Raw genomic sequence first — 16,283 nt, 5'->3', positions numbered from 1 at the left:
GTATAGACAGGTATATGTTTTAATTTATGTAAATCATTTGCCCAGCTAAATGCTGCTTAAAGTGTTCTCTGTCATTGCAGTCATTGGTAAATCACTTTACTTTGATTCAGTTTTTCCATCTGCAAAATGAGATCACCAGGATTCCTAACTTTTCTGCCTCACAGATATGTGGTGAGGATTAAATATAACATTGCTAAAATGTCTTGATCTCTGAGAGAGTAAGGTGGTATGGAAATAGGAAGCAGAATGATCTGGAAGGAAAATAGGAATGAGTTTTTAAAAATGATACATGAGGACTATAGAAAAAGAAATGTAAATCACTGGCATTTAACTCCCCAAAATGCAGAAAGAAATCATATAAAAACAGAATTTGGTTGCACAGTAGAGTTTGAAGTAGGTTAAGTAGTTTTCCAGATCACTCATATCTGTTCAAACAATGTCTCAACTCATTTTACTTGTTGCTATTGAGATCTGTGGTCAAGGCAAACTTCTACCTTGGGCATTTTAATTGCTCCTCAATGAGCAATTTACCACCATGCAAAACCTGAGAAGTCAATATGCTATTAAGAGGAAGTGAAAATTTGGGGGGGGGTTTATAGTTTCTTGAACAATTCACACTGTTAGGCCCATTTTGGAGGTGAGCCTAATCTTTGAGCCAACAAAATAAATAGGGTTAGAATAGAAAAATATCTTGCATATAATAATTCTGGTGCATCAGCTTTGGACCTAAAATAGCTGAAAGGGCAAAGAAAATTCCAGAAGCAACTTCAAGGTGTTTTTTTTCCTTTAACTTAGGAAAGCTGACAATGAGGGAATGTGAAATGCCTTAGGGCATTTTCATTTTAATTCTATAATGAATAGGAAATCTGCAGCAGTAAAGTAGGAATTAATTATTAAAAACAGCTGGAGACATTGAAATAGAAATTAATCCCAGTTACCTAACTCTTAAAAAGGTAAAAGGGCACATAAAGTCACGGAGGTAGCGCTGGAATGTAAAAGCAGAGTCCTAGTTAAGTAGTTTCACCAAGAGCTTCAAGGGGCCGGCATGAAGTAGGGCAGGGGAGTTTGCTGGTATGAAATGTGCCTTTTCTGGGTGCTATTTGAAGCCATTTTGAGTAGGAATGGCATATCTTCTGTCGGAGAGCTGATTACGTCTCCTTCACACCCCAGAACAAGGAGGTAGGGGAGACTACGGTGTTCAATTCTACTGGAAGAGTTTCACTCACATTTACTAGTGTGCAGAATTCCTTTTTCCATCTCCCTTCCACAGTCCTTAAAATTTCAAAGATTAGAGAACTGCCTGAAATAAAGATATTTCAGTGAAAATAATAATAATAATAATAATAGCATTTATTAAGCATTTACTATGTGCTAAATGCTGGAGTAGATACAGGTTATGAGATTAGACTCAGTCCTGCCAACTCACTCCCATTCAAACCCTCCCCACCCCCAATGCCAGATGAGAAAACCAAGACCTCTCTTTCCCTCTTCCAAGCACTTAGTAGAATGTTCTGCACAAAGCAAGCACTCAATAAATAACATTCTTTGACTGATTGAGGCCCAGAGAGATTAAGTGACTTGTCAATTTAATCCCAATCCTATGCTCTTTCCCCTAGGCCATGCACATCACCACATAACATGCAGGTGATGGGAAGATAATAGTGAAAACAGATATAAAGCACACTTCAAGTAGTCAAATGACCTCTATTTCTTTATAATATTCTTTTCCCCCCACGAAAAATTAAAAAAAATAAAGATGGGTATTTTGAAGATAGGTATGGGAAAGCATATTATCATTATGTACCATCAGGTCTAGTACTTTTAGAAATGCTACAATAAATTATATTCACAGACAAATATAAAAAGGAATCTAATCTTCCTCTATACCATATTTGAGATATGGGAAGATAGCTTTCATGTAGCATAGTTTGCCTGAAAGGATTATCATGGCATTAACATTTTTTACCTTCTGCCACTACCAATAAGGACCAGATTAACCTTGGTAACCTGGGTTTGGGATTCATCACTAAAAGCTAAAACAAACTGACAAACCTTTACTTTTGAGTACTGCTAGAAATCTTTTGAGAGAAGTTCTTTACAGATTTCTGGTTTCCCTATTTCTGTTCCTAAACAGAATCCCACCCAAACCCTCTACAAATTTCAATGATACAAAAAAATAGAAGAATGTATATTCCTCCACATTTCCCCATTCCAGTTGGGAATGAGAATTAAAAAAACCAACCAAACAAGAAAAAAACAAAACAACCCAACATTTCTTAAGCAACTACTTCAGAATCTTAAGGAGCAATCTGTTTGTCTCTAAAAAGATTCAACAATATAGGATGGAATTATTCATTCTCTAATTTATATAATGCAAGAAAACATTTGCCCTGTTAAAAGCAATATGCAGCCTATTTAAATAATATTCCTGCTCTGTGGCTTTTAAAAAAACTTTTTGAAGTATACCTGTGTCACTGTTTATTGTTATATTGTACTTTCCCTAGCACTTAGTATGGTGTTCTGCACATGGTAAGTGCTTAATAAATACGATTAAATGAATGAATATACTCATAATAAAACAGTTATAAATGCCCAAAACAGAACTCCTTCTTTTCCCACCCAAACCTTGCCCTCCTCCTGACTTCCCCATCACTGTTGACAGTACCACCATCCTCCCTGTTTCACTAGCCTGTAATCTTGACGTTCTCCTTAACTCATCTCTCTCATTCAGCCCACATTTATTTCATGTCACCAAATGCTGTCCGTTCAACCTTCACAACATCACTAAAAACCTCCCTTTCCTCTCCATCCAAATTGTTACCACATTGGTCCAATCATTTACCCTATCCTGCCTTGATTACTGCATCAGCTTTCTCACTGACCTCCCTGCCCCCTCTCTTGCTCCACTCCAGTCCATATTTCGCTCACTGCCAGGCTCACTTTTCTACAAAATCATTCAGTCCATGTTTCCCTACTCTTCAAGAACCTTCAGTGATTGCCCATCCAACTTTGCATCAAAGAGAAACTCCTCCCTGATTTCCTACTACAACTCAGTCTGCACATCTTGCTGTATGCCAACCTATTCACTGTACCTTGATCTTGTCTATCTCACCGCTGACCTCTCGCCCATCTCTTGCCTCTGATCTGGAATGCCCTTCCTCTTTTATATCTGGCAGATGATCACTCTCTCCACCTTCCAAACCTTATTAAAAGAACACCTCCTCCAAGAGGCCTTCCATGACTAAGCCCTCATTTCCTCTTCTCCCACTCCCTTTTAAAAAAAAATAAATAAATGCTGGTATTTGTTAAGCGCTTACTATGTGCCGAGCACTGTTCTAAGCGCTGGGGTAGACACAGGGGAATCAGATGTGTCCCACGTGTCCCACGTGGGGCTCACAGTCTTAATCCCCATTTTACAGATGAGGTAACTCAGGCACCGAGAAGTTAAGTGACTTGCCCAAAGTCACACAGTTGACAAGTGGCCGAGCCGGGATTCGAACCCATGACCTCTGACTCCAAAGCCCGTGCTCTTTCCACTGAGCCACGCTGCGCTGCTTTTACATCATCCTTGCATTTGGATTTGCACCCTTTATTCACCCCTCCTTCAGCCCCACAGCACTCATGTGTAATTTATTTATATTAATGTTTGTCTACCCTTCTAGAGTATAAGCTCATTGTGGGCAGGGAATGTGCCTGTCAACTCTGTTATATTCTCTTCCAAGTGCTTAGCACAGTGCTCTGCCCACAGGAAGTGCTCAATAAATATGATTGATCAATTTAAAACCATTTTAAAGAAGAAGAATGTGCATTACAGAGAAGATAAGTGACTTGCCTAAGGTCACACAGCAGACAAGATATAAGATTAGAACCCCGGTCTTCTGTCTCCCAAGATTATGCTCTTTCCACTAGGCCATGCTGTTTCTCATAATTATAATCATGGAATTTGTTAAATGTTCATTGTGTGCCAAGCACTGTACTAAGTGCTGGGTTATATAGAAGATATAATCAGGTTAGATACTGCCCCTGCTCAGAAGGATCAATTTGGGGGGCACTCGGTGACCACAGTTGTTACCACTGCCGCTGGCCACCACTGTCACCATCAACTACCCAACTAGGGAAGTTCTGATAGTATCACTGTTCAGCACCCCAGCCGCAGCAGAATTGGCTCTTTTTAGCCTAATTTGGCATTTCTGCTAGGAATGTCAAATTCTGCCAAAGCCAGGCTGTCATCGCTCCTTAATTTGATTGGCAGTGGTAGCAGCAGAAGAGGAGAATGTCGGAGAAGGGAGAAGGCAAGCTGAGGTGACTGGGGAGGAGAATGCTGATGGCAGAGGAAGAGTGGGGTTGTAATAATAATAATAATAATAACTATGGTACTTGTTAAGCATTGACTATGTCCCAGGGTCTCTTTCAAGGGCTGAGGTAGATACAAGTTAATCAGGTTAGACACAGTCTCTGTTCCACATGGGGCTCACACTCCTAATCCCCATCTGTAAAATGAGGTAACTGAGGCCCAGACAAGTTAAGTGACTTGCCCAAGGTCTCTCAGCAGACAGTTGGCAGAGCTGGGATTAGAACGCAGGTCGTTCTGACTCCCAGGCCTGTGCTCTATCCACTAAGCCATGCTGTAGGAAATGAGTTACCCCTCTTTTTCCCCACCTTCCTCCCTTGCTCTCTTACTCTGTTCCACTTCCCCCTTCCATCTGTCTAAATTTGTGTATCCTCCTCTGTCTATCGAAGCCCCAGTCCTCTTCCCAGGTCTCTCCTTCTCCCTACTTGTCCCACTTTTTCCTGCCCTCCATTTTTTGTCCCAGTCCCAGGGGGCCCTGACCCCTCCTCTTTGGGCTTCTGAAAATCTGGCTACCTCAATCCAGCTAATAATATGAAAGTGATTTTCTGTCCCCTTAACTAGCTCACCAGCAAGCTGTTCTGGAACTATGGAGGGCATAGTGCATAAAATACTCTTAACAGGAGTGCTATGTAATATATGTCATTCTAGCTTGAGAAAGAAGCTCCAGGTTTGTGAAAAAAATCTCCCAAAGAAAAAAGAAACACAATGCTGTTTCAGTTTGTTTTTTCTAAACAACATAGGGAGGTAAACCACAACATTTGACCACATATTTAAACATTTGGAAAACTGGATGAAATGACTTACATGTAAACAGCAAGAGATTAATAATGTGCCTGCAAGACTAGTTTTAATGAGCTTTGTAAAATTTCACCACATGGAAATGTAAATGAGCTCTTCCAGAAATCAAAAAGTAAATTACAGAAGAGCTGTTGAAAACTCTCTTTACTCAAGTATTTAAATAAAAGTGCAGGAAAAAAAATTCATCGATGGATAAAAAAGAAAGGGGAAGGAGAAATAAGAGCTCTGGAGTACAAGGGTCCAAACCTAGTGCAGTTAACCAAACAAAAAAGAAGTAGTGTGGGCTAGTGGAAAGAGCATGGACCTGGGAGTTAGAGGACCTGGTTCTAATCCCAGACCCATCACTTGGCTTCTGTATGATCTTGGGCAAGTCACTTAAAAGAAGCAGTGTGGCTCAGTGTAAAGAGCTGGGGCTTGGGAGTCAGAGGTCATAGGTTCGAATCCCGGCTCTGCCGCTTGCCAGCTGTGTGACTTTGGGCAAGTCACTTAACTTCTCTGTGCCTCAGTTACCTCATCTGTAAAATGGGGATTAAAACTGTGAGCCCCATGTGGGATAACCTGATTACCTTGTATCCCTCCAGCGCTTAAAAGAGTGCTTTGCACATAGTAAGTGCTTAACAAATACCACTATCAACAAATACCATTCTTTGTGCCTCAGTTTCCTCATCTGTAAACTGGGGATTAAATCCTACACCCTCCTATTTGGACTATGTTCCCCCAAGTGGGATAGGGACTGTGTCTAACCTGAGTATCTTGTACTCAGCACTTAGTAAAGTATTTGGCACATAGTAAGAGCCTAACAAATACCATTATAAAAAAAGAGCAATCTAGCAGCAGTGAGAAGCTACAACCAAAAGGAGACAAGAAAGAGCATCCAGAGGCCAGATGGATGTCAGGGAGTTAAGTCTAATGAATAAAAGAATGAAGTCCAAATGCCTTTCTCTAAATATATGCGGTAGTATGAACAACATTATTTGCTGAAGTTCATTCCAATTTATCAGGAGGCAGGCATTTCCCATGTTACAATTTATCTGTACTCTGATAGGAGTTTTCTAAACATCCTCTTGTGTTGGATTTTCAGTGCTTTTGCAAAGTTCTAAAATATTTAACCCTGAAACCTCTTATAGCCTTATCTATGCACATTAAGCATTGTCTCGGTCTTCCATCTGCCCAAATTGCCTAGCCCAAAGCTCTATGCTTATTGCAAGCTCAATAAATACTGTTGACTGACTGAGTTCCAGAGTGCATGTATACATGAAGAGAGAGGGTTTCTATTAACACTTTGAGATTTAAACTTCAGGTGAGAAGAAGAAGAGTTGACTTTGTAATCCCCTGGACTAGCAATCTACTATGCTTTTAAGAAAGGGCCACAATCTATTTGGAGAGTGAGATGCAGGATTCTTCCAGGATGGACTATGTTGAAAGAGTTGAATCAATCTCTGAGGCCTTATATTATGAATTACCAGTTTACATTTTATGATTGTACTGTAGCTTCTCCCATACTTGCCTTTGAAAAAGAAAGCGGGAAATACTTTTAATAATGTTGGTATTTGTTAAGCGTTTACTATGTGCAAAGCACTGTTCTAAGCACTGGAGGAGATACAGGTTAATCAGGTTGTCCCATGTGAGGCTCACAGTCTTAATCCCCATTTTACAGATGAGGTAACTGAGGCACAGAGAAGTTAAGTGACTTGCCCACAGTCACACAGCTGACAAGTGGCAGAGCCAGGATTCGAACCCATGACCTCTGACTCCTCAGCCCATGCTCTTTCCACTGAGCCATGGTGAATAATAATAATCAAAACCTTGCCTCTCAGACTTCCCTTTGAAATGGAAGAAAAACAGACTACAACAATGTGAAAACAGAAAGAACTCTTTTATAGTTCTTAAAAAAGTAAGAACCTGTCAGCATGGTCAGGTCAAGTATACATTAGCCAAGTGGAGTGAGGCAAGAAGAGAATTATCCGGAATATTCAAACCAAAAAACATTCATGTTGGTCTTAATTATCAGCATGGCCTAGCACAAAGAGCATGGGCCTGGAAGTCAGGACCTGGGTTCTAATCTCGACTCTGCCCTTTTCCTGCTGTATGACCTTAGACAAGTCGCTTCTGTGCCTGTTCCCTCATTTGCAAAATGGTGATTCAATACCAGTTCTCCCTCTTACTTAGACTGTGAGTCTCATGTTGGAATTGATTCCCTTGTATCTACCCCAGTGCTTAGTTCAGTGCTGGGCAAACAGAAAGCACTTAACAAAAATACCGTAATTATTATTATTAGATGATTGCAGGCAAAAGTTATCTGCATTTTTATCCTAAATCAGGATAAACAATCACCTCTGCCCTCCACTTCACTTTACTTAGTCGAAGTCACAGATTGATTAAATTTGGCCACTATGCTACCATTACCCATTTCATGACATTTGGAAATTTTTCCTGAAACTTTTAAGAATACTAGGGCAAATAATTTTATACATCACTTCCCAACCTGGTTTATTCATTCATTCAATAGTATTTATTGAGCGCTTACTATGTGCAGAGCACTGTACTAAGCTCTTGGAATGAACAAGTCGGCAACAGATAGAGACAGTCCCTGCCGTTTGATGGGCTTACAGTCTAATCGGAGGAGACAGACAGACAAGAACAATGGCAATAAATAGAGTCAAGGGGGAAGAACATCTCGTAAAAACAATGGCAACTAAATAGAATCGAGGCGATGTACATTTAATTAACAAAATAAATAGGGTAATGAAAATATATACAATTGAGCAGATAAGTACAGTGCTGAGGGGATGGGAAGGGAGAGGGGGAGGAGCAGAGGGAAATGTGGGGAAAAGAGGGTTAAGCTGTGGAGAGGTGAAGGGGGGGGCGGTAGAGGGAGTAGAGGGAGAAGGGGAGCTCAGTCTGGGAAGGCCTCTTGGAGGAGGTGAGTTTTAAGTAGGGTTTTGAAGAGGGGAAGAGAATTAGTTTGGCGGAGGTGAGGAGGGAGGGCGTTCCAGGACCGCAGGAGGACGTGGCCCAGGGGTCAACGGTGGGATAGGCGAAACCGAGGGATGGTGAGGAGGTGGGCAGCAGAGGAGTGGAGCGTGCGGGGTGGGCAGTAGAAAGAGAGAAGGGAGGAGAGGTAGGAAGGGGCAAGGTGATGGAGAGCCTTGAAGCCTAGAGTGAGGAGTTTTTGTTTGGAGCGGAGGTTGATAGGTAACCACTGGAGGTGTTTAAGAAGGGGAGTGACATGTCCAGATCTTTCTGCAGGAAGATGAGCCGGGCAGTAGAGTGAAGAATAGACTGGAGCGGGGTGAGAGAGGAGGAAGGGAGATCAGGGAGAAGGCTGACACAGTAGTGTAGCCGGGATATAACAAGAGCCTGTAGCAGTTTGGGTGGAGAGGAAAGGGCGGATCTTGGCGATATTGTAAAGGTGAAACCGGCAGGTCTTGGTAATGGATAGGATGTGTGGGGTGAATGAGAGAGACGAGTCAAAGATGACACCGAGATTGCGAGCCTGAGAGACGGGAAGGATGGTCATGCCATCCACGGTGATAGGGAAGTCTGGGAGAGGACCGGGCTTGGGAGAGAAGATGAGGAGCTCAGTCTTGCTCATGTTGAGTTTTAGGTGGCGGGCCGACATCCAGGTGGATGTAGATCTGTGTGTCATCTGCATAGAGATGGTAGTCAAAGCCGTGAGAGCGAATGAGTTTACCAAGGAAGTGAGTGTAAATGGAGAACAGAAGAGGGCCAAGAACTGACACCTGAGGAACTCCAACAGTTAAAGGATGGGAGGGGGAGGAGGCGCCTGCGAAGGAGACCGAGAATGACCGGCCAGAGAGATAAGAGGAGAACCAGGAGAGGACGGAGTCCGTGAAGCCAAGGTGAGATAAGGTGTGGAGGAGGAGGGGATGGTCGACAGTGTCAAAGGCAGCAGAGAGGTCAAGGAGGATTAGAATGGAGTAAGAGCCATTGGATTTGGCAAGAAGGAGGTCATGGGTGACCTTAGAGAGAGCAGTCTTGGTAGAGTGGAGGGGACGGAAGCCAGATTGGAAGCCAGACTGGTTTAGTTGAACCCACTTCTCCTATGTAATAATAATATTAATGTTGGTATTTGTTAAGCGCTTACTATGTGCAGAGCACTGTTCTAAGCGCTGGGGTAGACACAGGGGAGGAGACAACATACTGTTGCAATTCTGAGCAGAAATGACTTTATAGGTTTAAGTAGGGGGAGAATAAATCTCTCCTCCTTTCTCCTTACACTCAGCACCAAGACATTATGTGTATGAATCCTTTCCACTGGTTGCTCCTCCAAAAAGGAACAGCATGACTGTGGGGCATGTTCTGCTCATGGAGCAGGTTTGACAGTATTCTGATAGACAGGCTTTAAATGTTTGCCTCCCCCTATAGACTGTAAGCTCCTTGTGCCTAAGGATCAGGTCAGCACACAGCAAGCAGTCAATGAATACCTTGGATTGATTAATTGATTGACTTCAAACTACTCTCTCTTTCCCTCTAGCACCTTCTTCTGAAAGAGAGCTAGGCCTTACAGAATTTAGCAATAGTTTACAGTCTAATCTGTTCTTAAGTGATCTAATAGAGTGATCTAATGCTTATGGTTCTACTGATTTTACTCTACTTGCATTTTATAGGAAGATTTAGCAGTAGAAAGGCTGATGGTCTTTAAACACATTTTAAGTAAACCTTCCATCCCAGGTATTGGGGTTGTTTCCAATTTAAAACTGTTCCAGAATGCTTTGGAGTACTGTGGTATGCACAGAAGAATAAAGTATACTTTTAATCATGAAATGAATCAAACTAAGGAAATCAGGTGCTTATCTTTACTATCATTAAGGAACATTCACCAAATTACCTTAGTGTAAATATCCTTAAAGCTGCCAGGATGCATTGAATTGACCCTCAAAAAACAATCTCTCCATGCTATTTTACCTTTTCATAATGGTTCTGCTGTATTTAATTGACAATTTAACACAACACATATGGAGTGAGAGAATGACAGAAAGAAGGAAATAAAATAAGACAGAAATGGAGAGGGGCAGAGAGAGAAAGACAGAGAGAGAAGTTGGGGGTAGAAAGAGGAGTGGGACTAAGTCTAAAATGTGACTAACAATTCCTTCCACCACATGCAAATAAAGGTTATGCATTGCTTGACTATTATATTTATTATGCACAGTGCCCAGCTCCCTTTCCATTTCTTCCTTTTGGTGTCATGATCTCCCTGAAGCTTCCACTCCAAGACAATCATCCCTTTTCTGGTAGCTATGCAACAGGTTGAATGTCTTCCACTGTTGTTTTTTTTTTCCCAAGAGTCTATAGCTGTGCTGCACCACTGAGGGTTTGCTTTACTCTGTATATCTCTACTTCATCCTGTTATGATTAACTCATTTCAATTCTCCATAGAGCAACTGTTGGTGTATCTTGCTTCTGTCCATTCTCCCCTTATGCTCTAACAAGCAAAGGTGTACTACGACAAGCACTGACGGAAGACTGGTGGTCTAGCTGCATTCCATGTGCTCTGCACACAGTAAGCCCTCAATAAATACTATTGAATGAATTCCATGACCTCATTATTTGTGATCCTGTTTTTTTTGTCTTATGCTGTCAAGTCATCTCTGACCCACAGCAACACCATGGACACATCTCTCCCAGAACACTCCACCCCATCTGCAATAGTTCTGGAAATGTATCCATAGAGTTTTCTTGGTAAAAATATGGAAGTGGTTTACCATTGCCTCCTTCCACATAGTAAACTTGAATCTCCACCCTCGACTTTCTCCCATGCCGCTGCTTCCCAGCACAGGTGAGTTTGTGGCAGATTATCTTCCACTTGCGAGCCACTGCCCAAGCTAGGAATGGAATGGATATGCCCCTGCTTGGCTCTCCCTCCTGTAGTCGAGACTGGTAGAGTACTGGAAACTCTCCAGGTGCGACCCTGAGAGGGGGATCCTGTTTTACCTTTTAAAATATGACATGATGCTGCATGATAAAACTTCCCTACAAGCCAAATGTGGTAGAAAGTACATATGCATAATTTATTCATTTATATTAATGTCTGCCTCCCACTCTAGACTGTAAGCTCACTGTGGGCAGGGAACGTGTCTACCAACTCTGATATACTGTTATAATGTACTCTCTCAAGCACTTAGTATAGTGTCTGGCACATGGTAAGCCCTCTAAATACAATTGATTGATTGACTGATTGGTAGGTTCAGGTCTTACAGCCATGAAGAAGTCATACACTATAATTGCTCTATCTGCTTTCATTTTGTCTAAATGTTGATGCTATGTCAATACCTCATTCTGTTAGTCTACCAGAGTAAATGGTAACCTTCTTGATTCAATTTTCTCTCCTCTTGTCCGTCTTTGCAACATCAGACAGTACTACTTAAGCAGCATAATTAGGTGACAACCTTCAGTTCTGTGTTGCCATTGGAGATCCTTGGTTGTGTATAAGATTTGTCAAGTGTGGGCTGGCATGTAAACTTGTTATTTTCTGGCCAATTGTCAATTCATATCTGAGATGTTACCCATAATCCTTTGCATGTCTTCTTGAGTGTGTGCTAACACAGCATAGTCCCCAGCATATTGGACCCCCTTTATGAGTAATCCAAGAACCTGCAATGATATTATGAGATTATCGAGCTGAGTTTCCAAGAAGATCAGACTGATACTAGCTTCCAGATTCCTTATTGTGTCCTTGAAAATCTGCTGCATAGAATAGGTTGAACAGAACTAAAGGGAATCAGGCCCTCCAATAGAGAATCAGCTAGTCATATGATTGTGGAGTAAAATTGAATTCTCATTAAACTTTCTAGGGCAGACAAACATTTCCATTAGTTGCCGAAACTTAGGTCTACTGAGGGTGCCAGATGCTTTTGTAAAGTCCATGGGACGTCATGTGTTCCTGTAGTTCATCTCTTAACTTCTCCTGCATTTGACATATAGAGATGAAGTAAAAAGATTTCCTTACTAGAATTCTGACAACATATTTAGTCATCTGCTCAGTGGTCACTGAAGCACCTCAAAAAAATGATACAAATTGTAGGCAAAGCTTCCTACAGTTTTTATTCATTGTCAACTGCTTAAAATCAGCCCAGAAAGGGAGGTTTTATATACCTGTAGCACTCAGTTCCCCTCTCAGGGTCACACCTGGATAGTTTCCAGTACTCTACCAGTCTAGACTATGGGAGGGAGAGTCAAGCAGAGAGGCATATGGAATGGATATGAACAGTTATTAGTGAGTGGAAGGCCATCTGCTACAAGTGAAAACTCACCTGTGTTGTGCAGCAGAAGTGTGGGAGAGAGTCGAGGGCGGAGACTCAAGTTTACTTCGTGGAAGGAGGCAATGGTAAACCACTCTGTATTTTTACCAAGAAAACTCTATGGATACACTACCAGAACAATTGCAGATGGAGGTGGTGCATTCTGGGACATATGTGCCCATGGCATCACTATGGGTCAGAGACGACTAGACAGCATAAGACAAGCACTCAGTAGGAACATCAGGGATGGTCAGATGTATGTGTCAGGTAAGATTGCAAACACTTGTTATATCCACTGGGTTTGTAATAATGGAATGGCTGTAATTTGTGGTATAACTGTACATGTATGTAGCTATGCTATTCATCGGTAACTGTTGGACTCCACAATTCAGGGAAAACTTCAATAAGGAAACTAAGCCTCCCATTTTTAAAAATAATGTTTCTAAAAGAAAACTGATTCCAATTTGCAACATTGTGACAAGATGCAGTAACAGTTTGACTTAAGATCCAGTTTTCAGGAAGCAATTGAGTCATAATTCTGAGGTCTGTCTGTAACTTCCTTTCCAGAAAATCATATTTAGCCCAGTATTTGATCAATGGTAGCTAATCATCCATCAAATTAAGTTGTCTTCATACAGTATATGTGTAACTCCATTGTTTCCTTGGAGTGATATGAATAAGATAATATGACATCTTTTTTCCTCCTGAAAAATAATAAAAGTCTGTGTTAAACAAAAGTTGAAAAATGATATTGGCAGTAAGGTAGCCAACTTAGTGGTTTCCAAGTTTTAATTGAAAGTGCTTTTATGCATTGTTTGCCTAACACTACTATTACTGTGCAATCTAATATGATAGTTGGGGGAAGGGAGGAAAGGAGGAAATAGAGACCACAGCTGAGGGGTTTAGAAGACACTTGAAGCAATTTGGCTTGCTGTCTCCAGTTGAAAAACCACTTCAGTGTTTGTGGATTGGGCAGCTCGAGCAAAAGTTCAGTTGGGAAGAAGCAAAGAAAATATGAAAATTGAATGCATTTAGCAGTGCATAGCCATCGCCACTACCGATAAAGCCAATCAGTGTCAAAATACTTTAACCAATTAGGCAGATAGAATGGCTTATGCACTGTTTACATAAAACATACAAAAGTAAAACAGTCCACTTATCTATGGAATATTTCCAGAAAGAAACCGTTTTCAGTCCTGCCTTCAACTTACTGTACAAAACCTTCCTTCTGAATGAAACACCTTTCCCTGTTAAATTCTCCAAACCACAGAATAACTGTGGTTATCACCCTCCCCACCGTCAAAGGTTTAATAAAAGAACATCTCCAAGATGTTTTTGCTAAGACCTCATTTTCTCTTCTCCCTTCCTACCTCCCTCCTTCTGCAGCACCCCTACAGTTGGATTTGCATCCTTTTATCACCCCTCCTTCAGCCCCATAGCACTTACATACGTGTCTGTAATTTATTTATAAATAGTAATGCCTGACTACCCTTATAAACTGTAAGCTCACTGCGGGCAGGCAACATGTCTAACAACTCTTTTATACTGTACTCTCCCAAATTCTTAATATAGTGCTCTGTAGATAGTAAGCACTCAATAAATATGATCGATTGATTTATTGAATTGTGATATTTGTTAAGTGCTTACTATGATGATGGTCTATCAATCAATCAGTCACATTTATTGAGGGCCTACTGTTTGCAGAGCACTGTACTAAGAGCTTGGGACAGTAAAATATAAATTGATAGACATGTTCCCTGTCCACAAGGAGCTTACTGTCTAGATGGAGTGATGATAATGAAGCATTGTGGCCTGCTGGAAAGAGCAAGGGCCTGGGAGTCAGAGGACCTGGATTCTAATCCCAGATCTGCAACTGTGTGAACTTGGGCACGAAACTTAATTACTCTGTGCATCAGTTCCCCCAGCTGCAAAATGGTGATTCAATAACTATTCTCCGTCCTACTTAACCTGTGAGCCCCATATGGGAATTGTTTATCTTGTATCTACCCCAGTGCTTTGTACAGTACTTGACAATCAATCAATCAATAAATCAGTGGTACCAGTTTCAACTACAGGAGGGAGAGTCAAGCAGAGTCCATTCCATTCCTAGCTTGGCAGTGGCTAGTGAATGGAAGGTAATCTGCTACAAACTCACCAATGCTGGGCAGCAGCGGCATGGGAGAGAGTCAAGAATGGAGATTCAAGTTTATTACGCAGAAGGAGGCAATGGTAAACCACTTCCGTATTTTTACCAAGAAAACTCTACGGATACACTACCAGAACGATTGCAGATGGAGGTGGGGCATTCTGGGAGAGATGTGTCCATGGTGTCACTATGGGTCAGAAACACCTCAATGGCATAAGACAAGACCGTGGGCAGAGAACTGTACTAAGCACTTGGGAGAGTACAGTATAACAGAGTTGGCAAACACATTCACTGCCCCCAATGAATTTACAATCTAGAAGAGGAGACAGACATTAATATAAATAAATAAATAACAGATAGGTATGTAGGTGCTATGGGACTGAGGGAGGGGTGAGTTAAAGGGTGCAAATCCAAGTGTGAGGGCAATGCAGAAAGGAGTGGGAGAAGAGGAAATGAGGGATTCGTCAAGGAAGCCCTCTTGGAGGATATGCACTTTAAATTAGGTTTTGAAGGTGGGGAGAGTGATTTTCAGCTATGAAGGAGGGCGTTCCAAGCCAGAGGCAGGACATGGGCAAGAGGGCAGTGGTGAGAAAGACAAGGTCGAGGTACAGTGAGTAGGTTGGCATTAGAGGAGTCAAGTGTGCGGGCTGGATTGTAGTAGGAAATCGGGTAAGGTAGGAGGGGGCAAGGTGTATGAGTGCTTTAAAGCTGATGGTAAGGAGTTTCCATTTGATGCAGAAGTGGATGGGCAACTAGTGGAAGTTTTTGAGGATTGGGAAAACGTGGACTGAACAGTTCTGTAGAAAAATGATCTGGACAGCATAATGAAGTATGGAGTGGGGAGAGACAGGAGGCAAGAAGTTCAGTGAGGAGGCTGATAGAGTAATCAAGGTGGGATAGGACAAGCACAGCATGGTGCAGATAAGTGCAGAAGCAGAATGGAGAGAGCTAGTGGATAGAACTTGAACCTGGAAGTCAGAAGGACCTGGGTTCTAATCCCGGCTCCCCCATTTACCTTGAGTAAGTCATATAACTTCTCTGTCCTTCAGTTAGCTTATCTGTACATTGGGGATTAAGACTGTGAGCACCATGGACTGTGTCTGATCTGATTAGGTAATATCTACCCCAGTGCTCAGCACACTGCCTGGTACATAGTGAGTGCTAAAAAATACCATAAAAAGTTCTGCTTGGATTAACCTGGTAGCAGTTTGGATGGAGAGGAAAGGGCAGCTTTTAGTGGTAGGAGATGGGAGACATGAGCATGTCTGAAAGCAGTGGAGAAGACCCCATTGGAGAGTGAACAGTTGAAGATGGTGGTTAGGGAAGGAAGAAGGGAGGGGGCAAGTACTTTGATAAGGTGCAAAGGGATGGGATCATATGCGCAGGTGGACATAGTCAGTGCTTAACAAATACCACAATTATTATTTTGTCTTTCAGTTGATGATGGGATTCAGTTTGGTTTGTTTCCAGCAGGGCTAAATCATTTCTATCTTCCTTGGTAATGTAATGAAAAAGCAAATGCAGCCTGTAGCTGGTCAGAGCCAGTGTGTTCTTCCCAGATAAAACATGTAAAAAAACCCTCCCTCGACTCCACTTCCCCTTCCAGTTATCACCCTATCTCCCTACTACCCTTCTTTTCCAAACTCCTAGAACGAGTCGTCTACATTCGCTGCCTAGAATTCCTTAACTCCAATTCTCTCCTGGACCCCCTCCAATCTGGCTTCCG

At 41.9% G+C, this 16,283-nt stretch overlaps 1 non-coding gene across 1 annotated transcript; it reads right to left on the bottom strand.

Annotated features, from left to right (window-relative positions):
* Positions 1 to 10,953: 10,953 nt before the first annotated feature.
* On the bottom strand, positions 10,954 to 11,091 carry LOC114806887. The gene has a single exon (XR_003754942.1). It is a non-coding gene; the product is annotated as a small nucleolar RNA SNORA7 (small nucleolar RNA).
* Between the last annotated feature and the right edge of the window lie 5,192 nt (positions 11,092 to 16,283).

The sequence above is a fragment of the Ornithorhynchus anatinus genome, chromosome X1 (assembly GCF_004115215.2).
Source record: "Ornithorhynchus anatinus isolate Pmale09 chromosome X1, mOrnAna1.pri.v4, whole genome shotgun sequence".
NCBI lineage: Eukaryota > Metazoa > Chordata > Mammalia > Monotremata > Ornithorhynchidae > Ornithorhynchus > Ornithorhynchus anatinus.
This window is presented reverse-complemented; position numbering and strand designations above follow the sequence as displayed.